Source organism: Callorhinus ursinus, unplaced genomic scaffold, assembly GCF_003265705.2.
Source record: "Callorhinus ursinus isolate GAN/ISIS: 27379988/994484 unplaced genomic scaffold, GSC_fseal_2.0 scaffold19, whole genome shotgun sequence".
In the NCBI taxonomy this organism is placed as follows: Eukaryota; Metazoa; Chordata; class Mammalia; order Carnivora; family Otariidae; genus Callorhinus; species Callorhinus ursinus.
In genome coordinates, this window is record NW_027397081.1 from 15,825,905 (window position 1) to 15,847,310 (window position 21,406).

At 54.4% G+C, this 21,406-nt stretch overlaps 1 long non-coding RNA gene across 3 annotated transcripts in view; it reads left to right on the top strand.

Moving 5' to 3' along the window:
* Positions 1-21,406, top strand: part of LOC141374543 (uncharacterized) — a 176,768-nt gene that overhangs the window by 96,954 nt on the left and 58,408 nt on the right. The window contains exon 6 of one of the 3 annotated variants that reach the window (XR_012381529.1): positions 13,833-14,039. The exons of the other annotated variants lie outside the window; for them this stretch is intronic. This is a non-coding gene — a long non-coding RNA (uncharacterized lncRNA). Of the gene's footprint in view, positions 1-13,832; positions 14,040-21,406 lie in introns of those variants that run through there. 3 annotated transcript variants of the gene reach the window in all.

Consider the following 21,406-nt stretch of genomic DNA (forward strand, 5'->3'; position numbering starts at 1 on the left):
CCTGTCCCCCCCCCCCCCCCCCCCCCCCCCCCCCCCCCCCCCCCCGCAGGTGTCTGGAGATGGGGAATGTGGAGGGAAGGGGCAGGCTTGAGGATATGCTAGGTTGAGGAGGGAATGGTCTCCAGGCTAGGGTATGGATACGCTGGGTCCCCCATCCAAGTCTCTTCCACCTCTCAGTGAGGCTGCTGCCAGGGAGTCTGACTTTGCCCATTTTTGGGAAGCTGGACTCCAGGCTCGTGGGCGGTGGCTGGAGCAACACCGCCCTCTCCCGGCTTGCTCTGCGAGTGCAGCCAGGGGGTGCATGGGTGTGTCCCGAGCTCAGGGCACCCAGGGGCACCCCACCCCACCTCTTCCCAGGTCTGCCTCTAGTCCTTGGCTGTCTTTGGCAGCCTGTCAGGCAGTCTCGAACCGTGTGGGCCTAAGAGTGGCCCTTTGTTTTTGGCTTGCGCTAGCTGTCACTGGTGGGTGTATCTCTGCCCATCTGTCCTGCTGGCTTGGGCTGTCTGTCTCTGCGTCTGTGACCACCACCTCCTGTCTCTATAGACTTACCGTCAGTCTCCACCTCATTTTCTGTCCTGGTCTCTGTTTCAGCATCTTCTTCTGCCTCTGACTTGCTCCTTGCCCCTCTCCACTGTCCCTGTGTCCTGGAGCTGGGGTCACAACTGCCCTCCTCCTCTAAAAGGCTGGGATTTTCAGTTTTTTCCGTGATGAGTCAGGAACTCTTGGAGGGACAAGGGCTTGGGCCCCACCTAGTAGTGACCTCAGAGAGGATGCAGGAGGTCAGAGAAGCCTTTGGCCAGGCTGGAGACTGTGACAAGATTTTTCAAAATATATTCATGGGGCCGGCTGGGGCTGGGTGCATTCCAGTGGACATCTAAGAAGAAGAATGAGTAAGTTAGCTGGCTACCAGCGTGGAGCTGTGCTGCAGGGCCGTTCCGGCTGCCGTCTGTTTGAGGGCTTTCCTGTTCTCCTTAATCCTCACTGGGCTTTCTGTTGCCTCAGGGCCTTTGCACAAACTGTTTTTCCGTCTTGGAACAGTCTTCCCCTAGGCCTCATCTTGGAAACCACTTTCTCTAGGAAGTCTTCCCTGATTTGCACTGTCTGAGATGGGGCCTTCCCCAATGCCAGAGCAGCACCCTCTACTTGGTTAACAGGGTGTCTGTTGCTGTATCATCAGTGTTTGGCCCTTCTTGGCTCTCTGTAAATACTTGTTGAAAGAACATTCTGGAGTCCCACCTGGCCCCGCCAAATGTTGTCTCCTCCCTGGGGTGTCCACCCCTTCCCTCTCTTTGCTCCCACAGCTCCTAGGACTGTGTTGTCCAATATAGTAGCCATTAGTTAGTTATGTATGACTATTTACGTTTAAATAAGTCCCTTTAAGTAACATTAAAAATTCAGTTCCTCAGCCACACTAGCCACATTTCAAATGCTCAGTGTCCACTGTGGCTAGGGGCTACTGACATATCAGTGCAGATAGAGAACATTAGCATCATGACAAAAATTCCGTTGGTTCCATTGGTCACCATTGGTCAAAGTTTCATTGAACAGTCTTTGGAAGCTGCTCCTTTTCTGAGAGTCTTTCCTACCCCGAGAGGGAGAAGGACCCTAATGGCTCTCCCTCAGGATTCCCAAGGCCTGGCACTGTCCGGTAATAAACATTTGTTAGGTGGATGGATGGCGGCTTGCCCCGTTGGGGCCCCGGGGACCGGGGAGGGTGACAGAGCCCTCTCTGAGCTGGCCAGGCGAGCTTGCATGCTGGTCTGTGGAGATGGTGCTCTGCTCCAGGTTCTGCAAGTGAACGGAGGGCCTTTGGTGGCTCTCAGCCTGAAAACTGGGACTTGGAACTGTAGGAGCTTGGAGGTTCCTGCAGGAAAGGTGTGGGACTGTAGGCCAGACTTGGAGGCCTCATGTTTTGGGGCGAGCTCTGAGCTGTGGTGGAAATAGCCAAGTTGGCTGGCAGTGAATGAACTGTAGAAGGGGTTCTAGTCCTCAGGGGTGGCTGTCGGGGGCTCCCTGTTTGCAGAACTGAGTCCCAGGAGAGGGGCCCTGGGAGCGGGAAGGGGCAGCTGCAAGGTGAGAGTCCAGCCCCGTCCAGGGCAGGAAGGAGTTGAGGCAGATCTCACCGGCAGCTGAGCTTGGACAGTCATGGTAGTTGGGGTCACACCAGGGATCTGACCCAGCAGGAGGAGCAGGAGCTCATTGAGGGCCCCTGTTCTGCCCCCATGAGCCCCTCTCCACTTGGTGCCCCAGAAGGCTCCGGCAACAGTCCTGTCTTGTTTGGGCTGCTGTGAGGCAAAGGGGACCTGCCCACCCCTGGGCAGGAGACAGGGAGGTCAGGCCCACAAGACACACACACACACACACACACACACACACACACGCACACGCACACGCACACACTTATACAAACATACAGACGCCCTCTCATTCTTACAGACCTACTGACAAATGCTCACATATGCACATGCTTATAGACACATGCATGCATGTGCACACACACACACACACACTCAAATACAAGCCCCTGCCCCCAATCCCTTTAAAGGCTGCACTGCTCCCTGGATGCTCTGTCCTTTTGTCTGACAAGCTTGGAACGGACCTCCAGGAGACAGGACGGGATGAGATCTGCACTCATGTCTGACCCACACCGGAGTGAAGAGCCGGCCAGTAGCCTGAGGCCCCAGGGAGGCTGCAGGAATTAGGAGTCCCTGCCAGCCTGCAGCGGGCACAGAGCTCCAAGGGGGCAGAACTGAATCGGGCCTTGGAATTTGGGTGGCTTTCCGGGGAGGGGTGGTGGGAGTTTTCCTGTGCATAGACACTTGCCAGGAGCACTGGGGAGGAGGGGGACCCGGGGGGCCCAGATGGGTCTGGTAACACCCTCTCCCCGCCCCCACTTGTTTTGCCAGTTTCTTTCAGGCACTTCCCTCTCTCTGGTTTCTCAGCATCTTTGTGCCCTAGAAGTTCCAGGAAAATCTCCTGTCTGGCCTCCGGCCCAGAAACAGGCCCCAGGAGATGGTGGAGGAAGTTGCCTGCTCATCCTGTCTGCTGGCTCCTCTGGGCGGGCATCGCAGGGGGAGGGGGACTACCTGTGGGCTGCCCAGAACCGTGGAGGAGGGGTGGCGGGGGGAGGGGGAGGACCAGGGACACTTAGAGCCTGAGCCCTCTCTGGGGGAGTGGATGTGTCTTAAGGTGGCTGTGTGGCATGTGTGGCATGAAGCAGGCAGGAGGGATGGCTTTCCCGAGGTTCGCACATGGCTCGTGGGTCAGCGGGCAGCCTGGAGTTGTGCTGGCACTGTGGACTTGCCCAGAACTTTGTCAAGGCGTCGGGGCCCAGCACTCACGCACAGAGCTCCAGAATATATCCCAGGGAAGGGAAAAGGAAATACCTGGAAGATGACTTCCGGTGCAGGTGAGGGCAGGGAGCCCCCCCTCCCCTGGATTTTTTGGTGGGTCATCTGGACATCCCTTGAAGGCTGACGCCTGCTATTGATTGGCTGTGCGACCCTGAGTGATGGGGTTAGCTTCGTGCTTCACTAGGAGGCTCTGTTGAGAAGTGAGTGGACCATTTATAAATGATGGGGGCTCTGCAGGGGTGGGGGGTGCTACACGGTGGGCAGAAGCTCTGGACCTGACAGTGAACCCACCGGTGGACGCTAGCCCAGGACTGCTTGGACAGATCTGAGGCAGTGGGCTCCAGAGCTGAGGCTGGAAGCCCAGGGGTGGGGCAGGACAGGCCTGGGGTACCATCTGAGTCCCAGCTCAGAAGCCCTTGCTCACCAGGAGCTGAGGGAACACTGTGGAGAGGTGTGGGCTTTGGCTTTGGGGAGGTGAGTTCAGGTCCCAGCTGGGGACATTGGCCCTGTCCCTGGTTTCTCTGGGCCTCGGCGTCCTCATCTGTGAAGAGTGGGGTGCCAATACCGTGTGGGGCACTTGTGAGCCGGTGTCTGGAGGTGCATGGCACATACGGTTAGCTCCCCTCCTCTTCCTCTGTTCCCCCAGGTTGTCCTGGCAGACTGTCCAGACTGGGTAATCAAGGACTGTAGGAAGGCTTCCTCTGGCTCGCACAGTCCATGGGGACTTTGGGAGACACTGCTTTGGACCACCCCTCTGCTCCCCTGTGACTCACAGGCTCACCTGGCCCCCCGTGCCCCATGGAGCCGCCACTGGCCACCCATATGGCTGTGCACTCTCCTTCACCTGTGGTGGCCACTGGGGTGCCAGGATTGTCAGTTTCTGTGGTCTCCCTGACACCCACCTGGGCAGGGTGTCCCCTGCGGAGCCCATGGAGCAGTGCCTGGGTCTCTGCAAGGAAATTGTCTCCTGGGGGAGCTTTGAGCCTTGTTGGCTGGAGGAGGGTGAAGTGCCTGTCTTGTGGGTAAGTGAGAGGTTCCCAGGCAGCCCGAACGCCCGGGAAGGAAGGCCTCAAGTAAGCTGTCCTCCCTTCCCACCCATTTGAGAGTCGCCCCATTGGGATAAGCGCTGGCTTCTCTTAGCAATGCCTAACGGTCCCGAAGTTGTTGTTACATGCTGTCCAGTGCACCTGCTCATTTTACAGATGAGGAAACCAGAGGACAAGGCCCAGGGGGACACTGTGGGGTGGGGGTGGGAAGGCAGAGCCATTCATTCAGTACGTTGAACACTCCCTGTGCACCAGCTACGCACCAGCCAGGTGCCATGCATGTATAGGTCCTGGGGTCTGGGTTGGGGAAGCCATAGCCTTGCCCTGGAGGAGGGCACAGGGCTCTATCAGAACGTCCTGGGAGCTTCAGGGCTTGGGGGAGTGGAGTGAGGCAGGTGGAGGAGGCTGGCCCACGCTGTGGATTCCCAGGGGGCGGCAGCGCTCCCAGGTCAGCCTGTTGCCCCACGAGGGGCTGTAGCACCTGGGGCCCTGGGGCAGGGGACTTAGCCTCTTGTGCAGTCTTCCTGTTTGTTTGTTTTTAAAATCTGCTATGAAGTGAAGGTAGCCATGGTACGGAGTCCATAGGGTTGTCATGAGTTCACGTAGGAAGTATTTAGAGTTGTGCCTGGTACACAGTAAGTGCTACGTAAGTGCTTGCTCTTATCATTATGGCAGCTGCTTCCCAGGCCTTTGGTGCCTTTGGTTTGGTGCATTGATCATATACCTTCCTCCCTGGAAAGTGGCTGGAGAGGAAGAGCTGTGGAGGAGATGGGGTGGGGGGGGAAGGGGGGGTGTTGCCGGCTCTGAGGGCCCGGCAAAGGGAAAGCTGGTCAGGACCCGGCCATGCTCTGGCCAGGGTTGGCCACTGCCTCCAGGGACACAGAATTGCCTGGGCTGGGAGGACGCCGGCCCGGGGAGGAATGGGCCCGTGCAAGGGGTGGGGAGGCACGCTGATCCTTTTTAAGTTACAAAAGCATCTATGCTCCATGTTACAAGTTTTAGAAACATAGGAACATATAAAATAAGCAACGAAAGTCCCTCTCTAAAACACTTTCTTTTTTTCTTTTTTTTTTTTTTAGAAGATTTTATTTGTTTATTTGACAGGGAGAGACACAGCGAGAGAGGGAACTCAAGCAGGGGGAGTGGGAGAGGGAGAAGCAGGCTTCCTGCCGAGCAGAGAGCCCGATGTGGGGCTTGATCCCAGGACCTTGGGATCATGACCTGAGCCGAAGGCAGATGCCCAACGACTGAGCCACCGAGGCGTCCCTCTAAAACACTTTCAACCCCTTAACTGCCCTCAATTCCTTTTCCAAAACCTGCCCCTCAAGATTAAGTGCCACTCACAATCTCAACTGCATCCTTTCTAGACCTTTTATGCATTGTAATAACGTAAATATGCACACACAAATACCATTTTTGTTTACCAAAAAAAGGGGAAGACAGTTGCCTAATATCACACACATTATTGTGCAACCTGACTTTTTCCACCTAACAAAGCGTCTTAGAAATCCTTTCGTGTCACACATACGGGCTTCCCCGTTCTCTTTACAGTGGTGGAGACTTACTTCATAGCACAGCGTACCTGGATGTATTTCAAAATTTCCCCAGGAATGAACATTCTGGTGGTTTCTAATTCTTTGCTATTACTAATAACGCTGCCTGAAACATCCCTGTACATGTATCTTGTGTCTACTTGCAAGTTTTTCTGAGGCTAAATTCCCCAAGAGGAATTGCAGAGTGGAAGGGAATGTGCATTTAAAATTGCGAGGGCAAACGTATGGGCATCTTTTAGGGTTTGCAGTTGCAAACCCCCACGTGTGGACCTGCATGTTCAGAGACCAGAGCCGTGTCGTGTGGAGAGCACAGTGCCTGTCACTCACGTCCCCATGCTGTCTCAAGGCTGGGGGAATGCATGGGGTGGGGTGGGACCCCCCACCCAGCACACTTACTGCTGCTGCTCGGCCTCCCTGACAGGGGCCTCATCGCCACCCCGCAATCGTACTGAATGTTCCCAGTCCATTCATTTCCTCTGTCCCTCCTAGACAGTCGTTCTGTACCTTTGCTCTTGCTGGAGCCTCCCTCTTTGCTCTTGGCCGATGACCTCATTTCCTGGGTCTCTGAGAAAAGAGAAGACACCAGGAGAGAATGTCCACGATCGCCCACACCACCCCCACCTGCCTGCCTGCATCAGAGACTGTGTCTTCAGCCTCTTTCCCAGCCCAGGGCAGCCCCTCTCATCTGCACAAGCATATCTTTTAACAAAATTATTACCGACATATAATTACAAAGCATAAAATTCACCCTTTAAAAAAGTGTACATTTCAGCGGTTTTTGGCGTATTTGCTGAGTCGTGCAACCATCACCACTACTTAATTCCAGAACATTCTCACCACCCCAAGTGAAACAACAGCCACTTCCCACTCTCCCTCTCTGCAGCCCCTGGCAAACACGAATCTGCTGTCTGTGTGGAGAGGTCTGGTCTCTATGAATTCTCCTAGGCTGGGTATTTCATATAAACAATGACATAGTACGTAGCTAGCTCTTTCTAGCTAGCGAGCTAGATGAACCAACAGGGTTCATCCATGCTCTAGTGTGTATCGGTACTTCTTTCCTTTTTGTGAGTGAATAATATTCCCGTGTGTGGATAGACCGCATTTTGTCTATCCACACGTTAGCGGATGGACGTTTGGGTTGTCACTTTTTGGCTCATGTGAACAAAGTTGCTATGAACATTTGTGTACACATTTTCATGGGGCCGTATGTCTTTCTTTCTCTTGGGTATACCTGGGAGGGGACTTGCCGAGCGCATGCTAACTCCATGTTTAACTTCTCGAGGAAACTGCCCAACTGTTTTCCAAAGTGGCCGCACAGTTTCATATCCCCCCCGCCCCACCCGGCAGCGTACAAAAGGTTTGATTTCTCCGTGTCCTCACCAACATGTGTTACTGTGTTTTTGATTCTAGCCCTTCCAGGGGGTGTGAAGTGGTATCTCATCGGGATGAACAACCGGATCTCATCTTTCTTCCCCTGCTTGCAGACAGTGCTCTCATGACTCACCCCTACCTCTCCTCCCACAGCTTCTCCCCTTTCTACCCAGCCATGCCCATCACTTTCAAGCAAATTCTTATTTTTCCCACCTTAAAAAAAAAAAAAGGAACCCCAGGGGTGCCTGGGTGGGGCTCAGTCTGTTAAGTGTCTGCTTCGGCTCAGGTCATGATCTCAGGATCCTGGGATGGAGCCTCACGTCGTCGGGCTCCCTGCTCAGCGGGAGCCTGCTTCTCCCTCTCCTTCTGCTGCTCCCCCCGCACGTGCGCCCTCTCTCTCTGATAAATAAATAAAATCTTAAAAAAAATACAAAAAAACCTCAAACCTCTTGACCCACCCCCTCCCCCCCCCCTCTCCACCTCCTTACCTATTTTTAAAAAAATTTTTTAAGGATTTTATTTATTTATTTGGGAGAGAGAGAATGAGCAGAGTGGAGGGGCAGAGGGAGAGGGAGAAGCAGACTCCCTACTGAGCAGGGAGCCCGATGCAGGACTCAGTCCCGGGACCCTGAGATCATGACCTGAGCCGAAGGCAGACGCTTAACTGACTGAGCCACCCAGATACCCCTCCGGCTACCTTTTCAACTCCCTCCTCCCTTTTATAAAAAAATTCACCGAAGGGTTGTCGCAACTTGTCCCCAGTTTCTCTCCTTTCATTCTTGCTTGCACTTCCTCCTAGCAGGCTTTTGTACCCACCCTGTCTCCAGACCTGGGCCTCTCAGGGTCACTGGGACTCTTTGCATTTTACTGAAGCCAGTAGACCTTCCTCAGCCCTGACTTGAGCATCAGCAGCTTTTGACAGTGTCGCTCACTCCCTCCTCTTTCTTGACATGACTTCTGGGACACCAGCCGTCCCTGCCCTCTCCCTCTCTTGCACTTGCCTGCAGCATCTTCCCGAGGACGCCGAGAAGCTGAGGGCTCCCTGGCTCTGACCCTGGTCCCTTCACTTTTCTTTCTATCCACCTGCATCTCATCCAGTCTTATGGCTTTAATGTCACCCAAGGGCTGATTTCTCTCAGCTTATAGCTCCAGGCAGGCCCTCTCCCCTCAGCTTCAAACTCATTCATCCCACCACCCATTAATAGGCAACTCTGACCTGGCAAGTACCGAACAGAACCCCCGGTTCCTCCCACCAAGTCTGCCAATCCCACAGCTTCTGCTCTGGTCTCACCTCCTACTGCTGTCCCCCCTGCCCCCGCCCCAAACTCCCTTAATTCTCCCCGGCCCTTTTCTGTTCCTCAGACACCACAGGCCTGCTCTGGCCTGTGCATTTGCTGTTTCTTCTGTCTAGAATGTGCCTGCCCAGAAATCCACACGGCTCTCTCCTCATCTCCTCCCGGACTTGTCTCAGTAAGGTTGTGTCTGACCACTCTATCCACAGTCACACAACCCCTTGAGCACTCCCCACCTGCTTCCTGATTTATTTCCCCCCCGGTGCGGACCCGTCTCGCATACTGTGTGTTGTATGTGTCGGCCTTCTGTATTATTTGTCCCTCCCCGCCCCCCAGACTGTAAGCACCCTAAGGGCAGGGCTTTCAGTCTGTTTTGTTCACTACTGTATACTCAGCCTCTGAGGTAAAGGCCGCCACACAGTAGGTGCTACGTCAGTATTTGTTGAATGAGTGCCTGGATGCCAGTGGTCTGGGAGTTCCTGCAGCTGTGGAAGGACAACCCCTCCCTGCTATGCCATGTAGAGCTAACAGGTGGCACTGTGGCCACAGAAATGGCAGGCTCCTCCACCACTTTTGTTCTAGACGTTGCTGCTTCGGGAGGTAGACTGCCGAGATGTGTGTGGGACAATGTATGTGCTTCCGGGCCAGGCTGCTGCCTGTTTCTGGCGGGATTCAGAGGCCCCATCATTATTTCTGGGTAGTGAGGGTCCCCAGCTCTGCCTCCCCCTTCCAGCCCCAGGCTCAGGGCATGGTGAGGTGTATGGGACCAGGCAGCCCACTTTATGGCAACTGGCTGGGTTTGGCTAGACCCTGGGGAATCTTTCAGAACCCTGGGAGAAGGGAGGGCCTCCCACCACTGGCCTCCTCTCTGCTCTCAGCCAGGGGACCGGTCCCACAGTCTCCAGGTAGCCTAGAGCCCTGAGTGGCTCTCTCCAGCTCTGACCATTGTCTGCAGTCAGAGAGCACTTCTTTTTCTCCTTGGGAGGGGCAGCAAGCTAAGGCTTCTTAGCCCTGCATTCCTGCTGCTTCTCACCATCGACATGTGGAGGTGTGAGCCAGGACTCCAGACTCAGATCAGGACCCGTTCCTCACTCTGCCACTTGCTAGCTGGGTGATCTTGGCCAAGTGCTGAGCCTCATTGTCATCTGTCCAAAGGGAGAGACGTGTCTGCCTTATCGTGGGGAAGGTTAGATGCTTTGTCGCACTCCTGTCTGGTTCTGGGCTGACGCAGACAGGTGCTCTTGGTAAGTACTGGTTCCCACCTTGAAGGCAGGTAGTGTGGGGACTGACTAGGCACCGAAATCAGACTAGGAGAGACGGCGGATGGCTGGGCCATTTATCGTTCATTCACTTATTCTAACCACTGTGCGGTGTGCCTCCCGTATGCCTTGGGCTACGTAGGTCATTGGACCAAAAAGACTTTGCTCCAACATTCAAGGAGCTAAGAAGCAGTGGAAGAGACAGGACTACATGTAAAAAAGTTAAACAACAAATATGAGATGGAGTACAAGTGACGTCAGCAGGTTCCTCATGATGAGTTGCCCACTGGGCAGGACAGACTGGATTTGCTGTCAGCCTGGTGCCGAGGAACCAGGGCAGTTGTGGTCTGGCGAGGCCACGGCAGGCTTGGGGGAGGAGGCAGACAGAGGCCATGGCTGCAGCTATGGAGGGAACCAGCGTGGGAGGATGTCTGCCCACCCACCTTTACTGTCTTCTCCCCAGGGCCGGGTCAGGGGCCAGTTTCCAGTTTCCATGGGTCAGGCTGGAGGGGTCCTGCTGCCTGCCTGGGACTGTGGCTGGCATCAGCTGAGGCCACCTGGAATTGGACCTAGCCCTCACTGAGGGAAGGGTTCTAAAGATGCGACTGCTGTCTGCCGACCAGAGCACACCAGGAGGATGTCCTAAGCAAAGGGCAGCCTGGTCCCACTGAGGCTGGTTGGAGGTGGGGGGAAGGAGCCACCATGAAGATGGGGAGCTCCTACCCAGGGGGGTGCCTGTTTAGGATACCTCAGATGCTGGAGCTGATGGCCTCCTGCAGGACCCCGGGGGCAGGGAGCAAGATGAGGGACATCTCCATCCCACAAAGTCCTAGTGTAACCTTGAGGAAACAAAACTAAGAAGAGCCCGTGAAGGCCGCCCTGTACAGTGGATGATGGATGAAAGTAGAGATCTTGAGCGCTGTCTCCCCGTGAGACCTCCGCCACCATGTCTGAGAGTCCTGGGGGCCACTCCCTTCCCCCAGCCCATTTGCCATGCTATACCTAAGGCGGGAAGCCTTCGGGACCCTGGAGTTAGCATCTCCAAGGGCAGAAATAGTTACAGCCATGTCCCACCCTTCCTCCTGTCTCAGAACCTGTGGTCCTCCGTCCCTGCCAACTTCCCTCAGGGCAAAGTCCAGCCTGTGCCTAACTTTCTATACCAGATCTTAGATCTGCTGCCATTGACCTTCTTCCTACCTTCCCCCTCCCTTATCCAGGTGCTCGAGGTTTCCCTGAGGCAGCAGTTGAGGCACCAGGGAAGGACCCAGGAGCCCTTCCATCCCTCACTGACCTCCAAGACCCTGCACCTGTCAAAGCTCACTCCCCAGAGCATCTGGGCTCTGTGGCTCCCATCTGCCAGGGAAGCTGCCCTCCCACGTGGCCCCTGGCAGTCCTGGGGCACAGAGGCCCAGACGGGTCCTGGACCGCCCGGCTGCCTCTGCCCCTCTCCCTGCCAGTGGGGGCTTGGCCCTGTTGTTCTTCCCACGTCCTTGCTCTGCCCAGCTGCCTGTCTGGCACAGAGGATCTCCGTCGGACCCTCTGGGGCAGTAGCTGGGAGGTGAGTCTGTTTACCCCACTGCCCCATTCTCCCGTGGCGCAAAGCAGAGCGCTCACTTAGATTAATTAATCCGCTGCCCAGCCTGCTCCTCTGACCCATCTTTTATTCATGGACACGCGGCATTCTCTGCTTTACCAGGACTCGGGCATCAATATTTTATCCTGGCTTCACTTGCCAGCTCCCCGCTCCCTCCTTCCTGTTTCCCACCGGCTCTAGGACCCTGCTGCCTCTCAGGCGCTTTACCTGCTCAGCCTGCCAGTGCCAACCAACATCAGGCAGAGTCAGGGCCTGACCCAGAAGCTTCTCTGAGCGAGTGAGCTGGAGAGGTAGAGGAATCAGAGGGCCAAGCCCAGAGTGAGCATCTGGGCTCAGGATTCAGAAGGGCGGAGGTAGATAAGCCCTGGGGGGTGTGTGTGTGTGTGTGGCTTCTGGCCGGCTGGCTGGGTAGCAGATTTGTTGCCAGGATGAGAGATGAAGGTTGTGGGGCCAGGCATAGATCTGGTCACATAGGAAGTGCTCATTTTCCTTCCCCTTTTAGACCAGGCCATCTTATTAATTTTTCTCCCCCTGCCCCACCCCCGGCAGTTGAAAGAATGACTATTTGAAGGAATGAAGCGGTACTGGTGATCAGGAATGCAGGTGCTCCTCAGCCAGCTTGTATTCCTCGCTTCATTAGCTCTGGGCTCTCCAGGCTCACACGGAGGCGCTCAGGACTGTGGGGGCTGAACTGCCTATCCGGAAGGGCCCTAACCAGGATCCCAGCCTAGGGCTCTCAACCTGGGGTCTGTGGAGGGCCTCTTGGAGGGTCATGAACCCTTGGAACACAAAATCAAGCGGTGTGTGTGAGTGTGCGTGCGTGCATGTGCGTGTGTGCGTGAGTGTGGTAGGACTGGCTGGGTGCTGGGTGGCCACAAACAGATACGGTGCAGTCGTGCCCCGGAGAGTGTGTAGCCGGGATGGAAGCAGTAACACTCAGGTGGCCCGTGGACAGGCCGTGGAGCTGCCTTTGATCTCAGCACGGCCCGGTGGTCAAGGGCGTCTCCCTGGCTGAGCCTGGCCGGGGCGGGGACGGGGGGGATTTGTCCTGCACCTAGCTTGTGCCAAGGGCGGGATGAGAAGCAGCATGCCAAACACTGCTGTGCTTGGTGTGGAAGGCTCCCTGCGGGCCCTGCAAGGTGCCCTGCTCCCTTCCTTTCCTCATACCCCATCCCTGATCCATCAGGACATCCTGCCTGCGAAACCCGCAAATACATCTGGAATCTGAGCCCTTCCACCATCTTCTGCCACCCTGTCTGCACCCACGCTGTGTGTGGCCTCTGCCTGGCCTCCTGCTCCTGCCCGCGTTCCCCACAGTCTGAGCTCAGCACAGGAGCTGTGACCCCAGCTGGCTGCTTTACCAGGGTGCCTGGCTCATGTGGGTCAGCCACCCTGACCCCACACGCCCGCAGGCTCCACCTGGGGCCTCTGAGCTTTTTCTTTCCCCAGGGGGCCTCCTGGCACGCTGTGTCACCTCCTTCAAGTCTCTGCGGAAATGTTACTCCAGCCCACCCCTCAACCCTGTAACTGTGGTTTTCCTCCCTGATCTGTATCCCCTTGTACGGGGCCAGTTACTCAGCGGCGTGTCTTTACTGTGTACTGTTTGTCTCCTGCCCCTGCAGTGGACGCTCCCTGAGGGTAGGAATTCTTACATCCTGTTCACTGATCTGTACTAGAGTAGTGCTCACTAGCAGGAGCTAGTGGGGCAAATGAATGAATGAATGAATGAATGAATGAATTCCCCACCACATTACTCCGTGGCCCGTTTAGGACAGCCCACAGATGGTGTTATTTTTTCCTCAGGCCTAAGAACCAGAAGAACCTTAGCCTGCGTTGAGAAACCGTGTTCATTCATTTATTTATTCAGTGTATTTACTGAGCACTTAACTATGGGCCAGACCCCATCCCAGGTACTAGGGAGACCACGATGAATAAAATAGGCCAACACCTCCTGTTTTCCAGTGCCAAGTATTTATCTCACGGATCTCGAGGGGCTTGTCATGGATCTTGTTGCTATTTCCATTCTGTTTTGGTGGCCCCCATGCCCAGTGCTAATTTTGTGAATTTTTCAGAATACTAAAACTGCTCCTCTGATCTCACCTTGTTATTCTGTTTTCCTTCCTTGTGTCTTGGTTCTTTTCTTTTCCTTTCTTCTCTTTTTAAGATTATTTATTTATTTGACAGAGAGAAAGAGACAGCGAGAGAGCACAAGCAGGGGAGTGGGAGAGGGAGAAGCAGGCTCCCCGCCGAGCAGCGAGCCCGATGTAGGACTCGATCCCAGGAGCCCGAGATCATGATCTGAGCCTAAGGCAGTCAACCAACCAACTGAGCCACTCAGGCGCCCCATGTCTTTGTTTTTAACAGAAAAGGAAGTGTTTCTGGCCCAGGAATCTGGGGAGCTGCCGGGGACCAAGGCTTTCTCTTGGTCTCTCTCTGGAGTCTCTCTCGGACGCTATCGGTGGACACTGTCACCTCCATCTCTGGGTCTCTGCCACCTGCCTCCTTCTCGTGTCACTTGTGACCAGCTTCCCCCTCACGCAGCTGAAGATGAGGCCCCGCCACTCTTTTGCTTTGAGGCAACGGTCCATTTAATACATAGAATCTTAGAGTCTTGTATGCATTCTTTCAAACTGTTTCAAGATCCCATGGCAGCGTGGATTACCTCTGTAGATGGGTGTGCATGTGTGGGGGTGGGGCGGGGCTGGCTCTGGCCCGAGGACCAAGTAAGAGATGGAAGAAGCCCCAGAGAGAGGAAGGGGAGGGTGACAGACCTCTTGGGTGGGGGGATGGTCCTTGCCGCCCCTCCTCCTGACAGGCCCTCTTTAAGAGTCAGTGTGATTTGCTCAGCTTTTTGTCACCGGCCTGCCATCTCCTGAGCAGTTCGCCTGTCCCCGGCCACGCCTAGCCAGTCTCGGACTTCACAGCCTCATGCCCAGGTGAAGTCGCTGTCCCTTTGGCTGTTGGCCTCCTGTTACTGTCACAGTGGCGGGGGTGAGCCCTGCGTCTGAAGTTGGGTGCCAGGAAAAGAGCTACATGGGTATGGGGGAGGTGGGAGCAATTGGCACAGAAGGCCAGAGGCATGGGACCCTCCAGGGGGATTGGGAGGGTGGGGTGGGAGGAACCAGGCAGAGGTACTGGCCTAACAGCCATGTGCCACAGGCGTGCCCATGTCTCTCTACCTTGAACCCTCCCTGCCGCCATCAGCGCCTTAGCCTTACGCAGCACTAACCAGACGGCTGGGGGTGGAGAAATGGGACTTTGGCCTGAAAGCCAGAGGCAGAGGTACCCCCACTCTCCCTAGGTCTGGGGTTCTCATTGTGACCCTTAGCCCCACTTCATCCCGTGGTCCCCCTGCCCCCCGGCCCACGCCATTCCCCCTGGCTTGAGAAGAGGAGCCTGCAGTAGGGAAAGCAACTTCCTTGGTGCCAGACTGGGGCTGCAAGGTGTAGTGGCTAACCGGTCATGTGCCTTCGAACAAATCTTATAGCTTCTCTGCGCCTCAGTCTCCCCAGCTGCATATTGGAGATAACGGAATCTATCTCATAGGGTTGTTGTAAGAGTTAGATAATTTATGCAATGAAGAATTCAGAACAGTACTTGTATATAGTCAGTGCTCAGCAAGTGTCAGCCACTGTTATTGTAATTTAAGAGTTCTAGAAGTTTCTTCCCACCCCTGTATTTCCTCCAAATATGCAGAGCCTGAAATTCTTCCTCCACTTATTTCTTTGGATGATAGTTTTTCTTTTTCTTTTTTTTTTTTTTAAAGACTTTATTTATTTATTTGACAGAGAGACACAGAGAGAGAGGGAACACAAGCAGGGGGAATGGGAGAGGGAGAAGCAGGCTCCCCGCTGAGCAGGGAGCCCGATGCAGGACTCAATCCCAGGACCCTGAGATCATGACCTGAGCCGAAGGCAGACGTTTAAGGGACTGAGCCACCCAGGTGCCCCCAGATGATAGTTTTTCAGGGTTTCTTTTAAGAAACACAGACTAGCTCCTGACAACGCAGCGTGAAGGTCAAGAACGAGGACTTGAGGCGTGGCTCCATGCCGTGTCTGCTGTGTGATCTTCGGCAGTTCCGTAGCCTCTCTGAACCTTGATTCCTCCTCTTTAGGTGAGATGACAGCAGACCTACCTGCCGGGTTCTTGTGAAGACAGAACGAGAGCATGTGTTTCAGACACTCAGGGTGGTGTGTGGCATGGCCTGAGTGAGCAGGAAACACGAGGCTCTCCCTCTCCAAGGTGCCTGCCATGCATCATTGCATCAGAAGCTGGCCTCACCTCTGAGCTGGTAATGCAGGGCTCAGCCTGCCCCTTCCAGGGGAGGAGTTGGAGGCAGAGAGAGGGGCTTTCTGAGCAGGACTGGAACTTGGGCCTGCTGGCTCAGGCCTGTGCTCTCTTGAGGCCTCAGAGGCCTGGCACCCGTGGCCCGTGTTCTCGGTGTGATGGGGATAATTAGGTGCTTTGCCTTGACCTGAGGCTGGAGGCGGGACGTGAGTGGTCCCACAGGGCAGTGACTGGGGAAGGCCTGGGAAGGGCCAGCTGGGTGGTCGTAGCGTGTGAATTTATGAATGCAGTAGAGGGGTAAGCGTAGGGGGGGTTGTGCTTCAGGAAACAGAGCCAACCTGTCACTTCACAGATTTGTCCCAGCTCAGCCTGGCTCTCTGCCTCTGTGAGGCCCCCACCCCTATCTTCCCTGCCCTTGCCTCCCCCAGGGCCTGGGCTATGGGCTTGGGGGACCCTGGAATAGAGCCTGTCCACAGGGCTAGAAGCTGGGGTGCCTGCCCCCCACCCCCTGGGGCATGGCTTTTTCTGAGGCCTACAGGCCTTAGGAGGGGTAGTGACTGGCCCCAACACAGAGAAAAGCTTTGAACATCTCATTTTCCCCTGAGATTGTGGGGGAGGGAAAAGGCAAGTAACAAATAGTCCACCTAGACTGAGCAGGGGGAAAAGCAATTTCCTTCCGAAATCTGTTTTTCTGATTCTTGAAAGATGCAATTTAGAAATGTGTTGGTGGTGGCTGTATCTGGGGTGTGGGCCAGGCCACCTACAAGGCATTGGGGTGGGGACCCAGGGGGGTGGTCGGGGAGCAGCGAGGGCTGTGGAGAAGCAGATCATGCCTTGCCGGGTTTCAGCCCAGCCTCAAGGACCATCCAGAAGAGGGAGATGTGAAAGGGATGGTTCAGCAGAGGGGGAGCTGAGTGAGGGGGGCAGGGATCGAACAGACAGCGGAAGGGGGTCTGGGAGTCCTGATGGGTGGAACAGTGCTAGGAGAATTCCAAGCCTGGATGGGGTAGAAGGGTGGTCCATCACCGGAAGGATGTCCATGCCTTGGGGTCAGCGTCTTAGGAGATTTCATGGGGCCGAGGCCCAAATCTGTCCTGAAGGACAACGTATTTCAGTCCCCTTTCTGGAAAGCCCTCTGGGTGCTAGGTAATCAGCTGGTAGCTTGGGTGCTTTGTCAGAGCCTGTAGGAGCAGCTGGGGCCCAGCATGGGTTGGTAGAGGGATGTAGGCCAGCCTTAATGCCTATTACCCCCTCAGGCCACTTTCCGTGTTCTCCAGAAGCCTTCTCCTCAGGCTGCTGCTTCTGTTTGCAGAGATGTTCTGGTAGCCATGGCATGGCTGTGAGGGTTCCAGCTTGAGGGGAAGGCTGGGCCCCTTTGGGTAGGGCAGAAATGGAAACTGAGCCTTACTGGCACTGTAGGGGCCTCCCCGGGCCTTGTCTTTCCCTCTGACATGATGCTAACCCCATATCCTAAAGCACTAACCTATCAAATGACTCAACCAGCTGAGTCCACCAACCTGCCAGTCAAGCCATCACCCCCCTCACCAATCTGCCAACCATCAACCAACATATTACCCTAGACCATGCCACACCACCAACCCAGCAACCTTCTAAGCAACTACCAAGCAGCCCACCAACCAACCAGTCCACCAACCTATTCTCCCACCATCCTACCACCCCACTAACGAGCCTACCACCCCACTAATGAGTTAGCTTACCAATCAACCACTACCTCACTGTCCAATTAGGAGATAGAAACTGCACAGTAATATTAACAGGAAAGGTTTAATATAAAGAATTATTAACTATAACAGGAGATAACTTATTAAGGTTTACTTACTAGCTGTAACAAGGGATTGCCTCCCTCCTGTAGAGAAACATGGAATAGCAGATGTGGAGAGTGGTCACTACCTCTGGGGCTGTGGCAGAGCATCGGAGGAAGGAACAAATCCCATAGAGCCTTCCCTGCATGTGCATACCCTGGGCCGATGGGACCCCGTTAAAGGAAGGTACAACGAGGCCCACCGGACAGCAGAAGAATTTGCTGAGGTGCCATGCTGATGGAACTCCCTGGAAGGCTGCCTTCTGGGGTGCTGGCAGAGGCAGTATGCTGAGGGATGCCTCCTTGCGGGAGCCTGGGAGAGAAGTCCCTTCATCCTGCAGTGTTCCAGCCCCTTTGACAAAGCTTAACAGAACCAGCTGGTCAAGGAGAAACAGTTGCAGAGTCCAGCCATGATCCCAGGCAATCAAGAGGAGACAGATAGTAGGGTCATAACTGGTGCACCCATTCTCCCACTAGCCCCCCACCCCCAGCAACCCTCTAACAGATTTGCCAGTCCATCTACCATTAGCCTGCTCATCCACTGACCCATCCCGTCACCCCATCGACTAGCCACCCTCTAACCACCATACCAACCCATCTACCCACTTACCCGCCAACTCAGAGAAATGAAGTTTTCCTGGTGGTAGCCTGTTCCAGGCTGTGTGCTCAGGGATGGGAGGACACAGTCTCCACTTTGCAGGAAAGACACTTTGGAATAATTCATCCAGTTGGGGAGATGAATGCAACTTATGCATGTGACCAGCTAAGGGCCAACAGGGACCTGTCACACAGGTGACACCCATTAAATGGACAAATAGTGGCAGATGGTGTGTTCTGAAGTTGGTGGTGGGAGGGATGGCTATGGCTTAACGGTATGGGACAGCTTCACGGAGGAGAAGGGTTCTGGGTTTTGAAGAATGAATAGAATGGAAGTTTACACTTGACAAGGGCTTCAGAAAGAAGGCAAGTGGGGACAAGCATCTCTGGCATCTCTAGCATTGAGGAGGACTCAGGCACGTGAAGACTTCTTCTGCAGGAAAGACTCAGCATTCTGGGGAGTCCTTCACACGCAGCTGCCCTGGGCCCCCAGGGAGCGAGTCTCCATTTGGCCCATGACAAGGAAGTGCCATCATGGCTGTGGGAGGAGATGCTGATCATATCATCAGCTTCTTTCTTAGGCAGTGGATGGGCTTTCTTCCTAATAGCGCTTTTCCTCTTGCATCAAGGAATAAAATGGGGGGGAAAAAAAAAAGGCTCATCCAGCATCAGGCAGACATCAAGAAGAACTTCCAGTCCAGGCCAGCAGGAGTCTCAGGAATATGCTTCTCTGGCTGAAATACTGACCTGCTTCAGAGGCAGGGGAATAATTCCAATGACCCTTCCCAACCCTGTTGTTAAAGTGTTCCCTGGGCCCCGGGTCCACCTGCTCCCAGGCAGCCATCAGCCCAAGTGCCATTAAGTATCTTGGAATAAAAACTGGACTTCAGAATCAACTGATGGAGAGAGGTTCTCCAAACATTTGCCAGAGAAGGTAATTAAATTCCGATAGGAGAAAATGGAGCTGTGTGACAGGGCGGTAGGGCAGCGTGCTGGCGCTGGGCTGCTGAGCAGTGAAATCACAGGCGTGTGCAGCCCAAAGCTGGCAGCGGCACAAAGGAAATTGGAACAGTCAAATATTTCCCTCCTCGTTGAGTTCCATTTACATGTTTATAATAGAGGTTCTTAAGGCCCTAATGAGAAGGCTGCTCATTGCAGGGAAGAGCATGATTAAGGCTCTGTCAGACGAGATCAGGGACAGGAACAAAGACCTGTTAATTACTACAGAGGGACAGGAGGGAAGCCAGGCTCCACTTGCTGCTCCCCTAGAGCCTTCCTAGACTAGTGCCTTCTTGCTCTCGGGGGTCACCTTTGCCCCCAGCCCCAGTGACCTCCAAAGGATGGGTTGGCTAGTTCCCCAGGGCTCCTTTCAGGGGCTCAGGGATGTTTCCACCTCTCCTCCCTAGGGGGGGTCATTCAGGGCTGTATCCATAGCACATGGACACCTGTCCCTGGAGATGCCCTGTTAGGGCGGTGGGGGGAAGGGCTCAGAAGAAACCACACTGCTTAACTGCTGGACCATCGTGTGAACCTACTGCCCACTAGGAGGCAGCTCACAGAAGCTTCTGGGCCCTAGAAGGGGATCATCAGAGGCGGAGGAGAGGCCCTTCTTCCCAGCCTTAGGACATCCAGGACACATGGATAGGCCACACCCAGGCCAGATTTAGTGACTCTATGAGGTCATCTGACAAGAAGGCAAAGAGTTCCTGCCAGGTTGATTTTAAGGTCTCTTTAACAACCAGAGTTCATGGTGTGGAAAAAGGATGAGCTTTGGGCCAACAGACCGAGGGCCCGACAGACCTGGGTTCAAATCCCAGATTTGCTATTTGCTAGTGAGCCTCAGTCTCTTCGTCTTTAGAAATGGGATGGTCACGCCTACCAACCAGCACAGTGGGTTGCTTTGATGATTCAGTGAGATAATGTAGGCAAAGTCTGGCACATAATAGGTGTTCAGTTCATGTCGGTGACCTTCCCCCTACTCTCTGGGGCTGGATTGGCAGTCTGAGGCCGAAGACCTCTAAAGTCTTCTCTGGGGACTCTTCCCACGTCCGGGGCTGTAGAGGGGAAGAGCAGCTCTCAGTCTGGCCAGGGTTGGGTAGAAATCCGAACCCTTGCACACTGCCTGCCTCGGTGTGCTCTCCACTGTGCACCCACCTGAGGACCTCACCTGGGTCCCATCCTACCCCTCAGGGCTCAGGAGATGAGGGGAAAATGAGAGAGATCGGAGGAAAAGACTTGGGGAATCTCTCTGATTTCCCTATGGGGAAGAGTGATCAGAGGAATGAGTTACGTCAAACAGAGTAGAGTGAATCTGGCCATCAAGAGTTGAATTTGAAAAACTTTGATTTTTAGGAAAATGATCATCTTGTAAAGGCCCAAACCAGAGATTTCTCAATTAGAATCTAGATTCCAGGCCCAGGGGATGTAGGGTTCTAATGATTCTGAAGGAAAGGGAGAGACCCTAAGATGGGAGACCTAAACTCTCTAGAGGATATGGTGCTACCTTGGTCTTCTCAGAGGTCAGTCTTGGGTGAATAGCTCAGAGTCGTGATGTCATTGGAGGGATGGTGTGGGAAGGCAGCTAGGAACACCTCAGGTGCTTCTTTGCTTACCAAGGCACTTTCCTTGGAGCTGTCCACGGTGCTGGCCTCAGATCCCATCTGGCACTGTCCGGCCGGTTGTCTGCCAGGCTTGTCACCTGCAGATCTCCTGCCCAAGCCCATAGCACTGATCCTCTGCGGCAAATCCCAGAACCCTCAGACATATCTAACTCTAAGATGAATTTTAGCTCAAGCCTTAGTGCTAACAATAACCTAGTCCCCAGTCACAGCCTGTACCCTAGAGCTCCTCTTAACCAGAGTTTTAACCAGAACTCACACTGGAACCCGATACAAATCTGAGGTTCAGCCCAACCTTATCCCTACCCTAAGATGAATCTTAACTTAAACACTATCTTCAGGTGTAACCTCAACCCTGGCATTTCACTTCACCCCTCACCATCATCTCAGACTGAAGCTGAACCCTTAAAATTTGGGGTTGTGCAGATTGGCTCTTCCTTCCCTCCTCTCCTATATCTCCTTATAAACATGGCTGAGAATCTGTGGCAGGCACTAGAACTTGGCCATGTGCCCCAACCTCCCTCACTGCCAGGGATCGACAAACTCATGTCGAAGTCAGCATTGACAACATTCCTCCAAGTGGGGAGGTTTGGAGAAGACAACGTTATCACTTT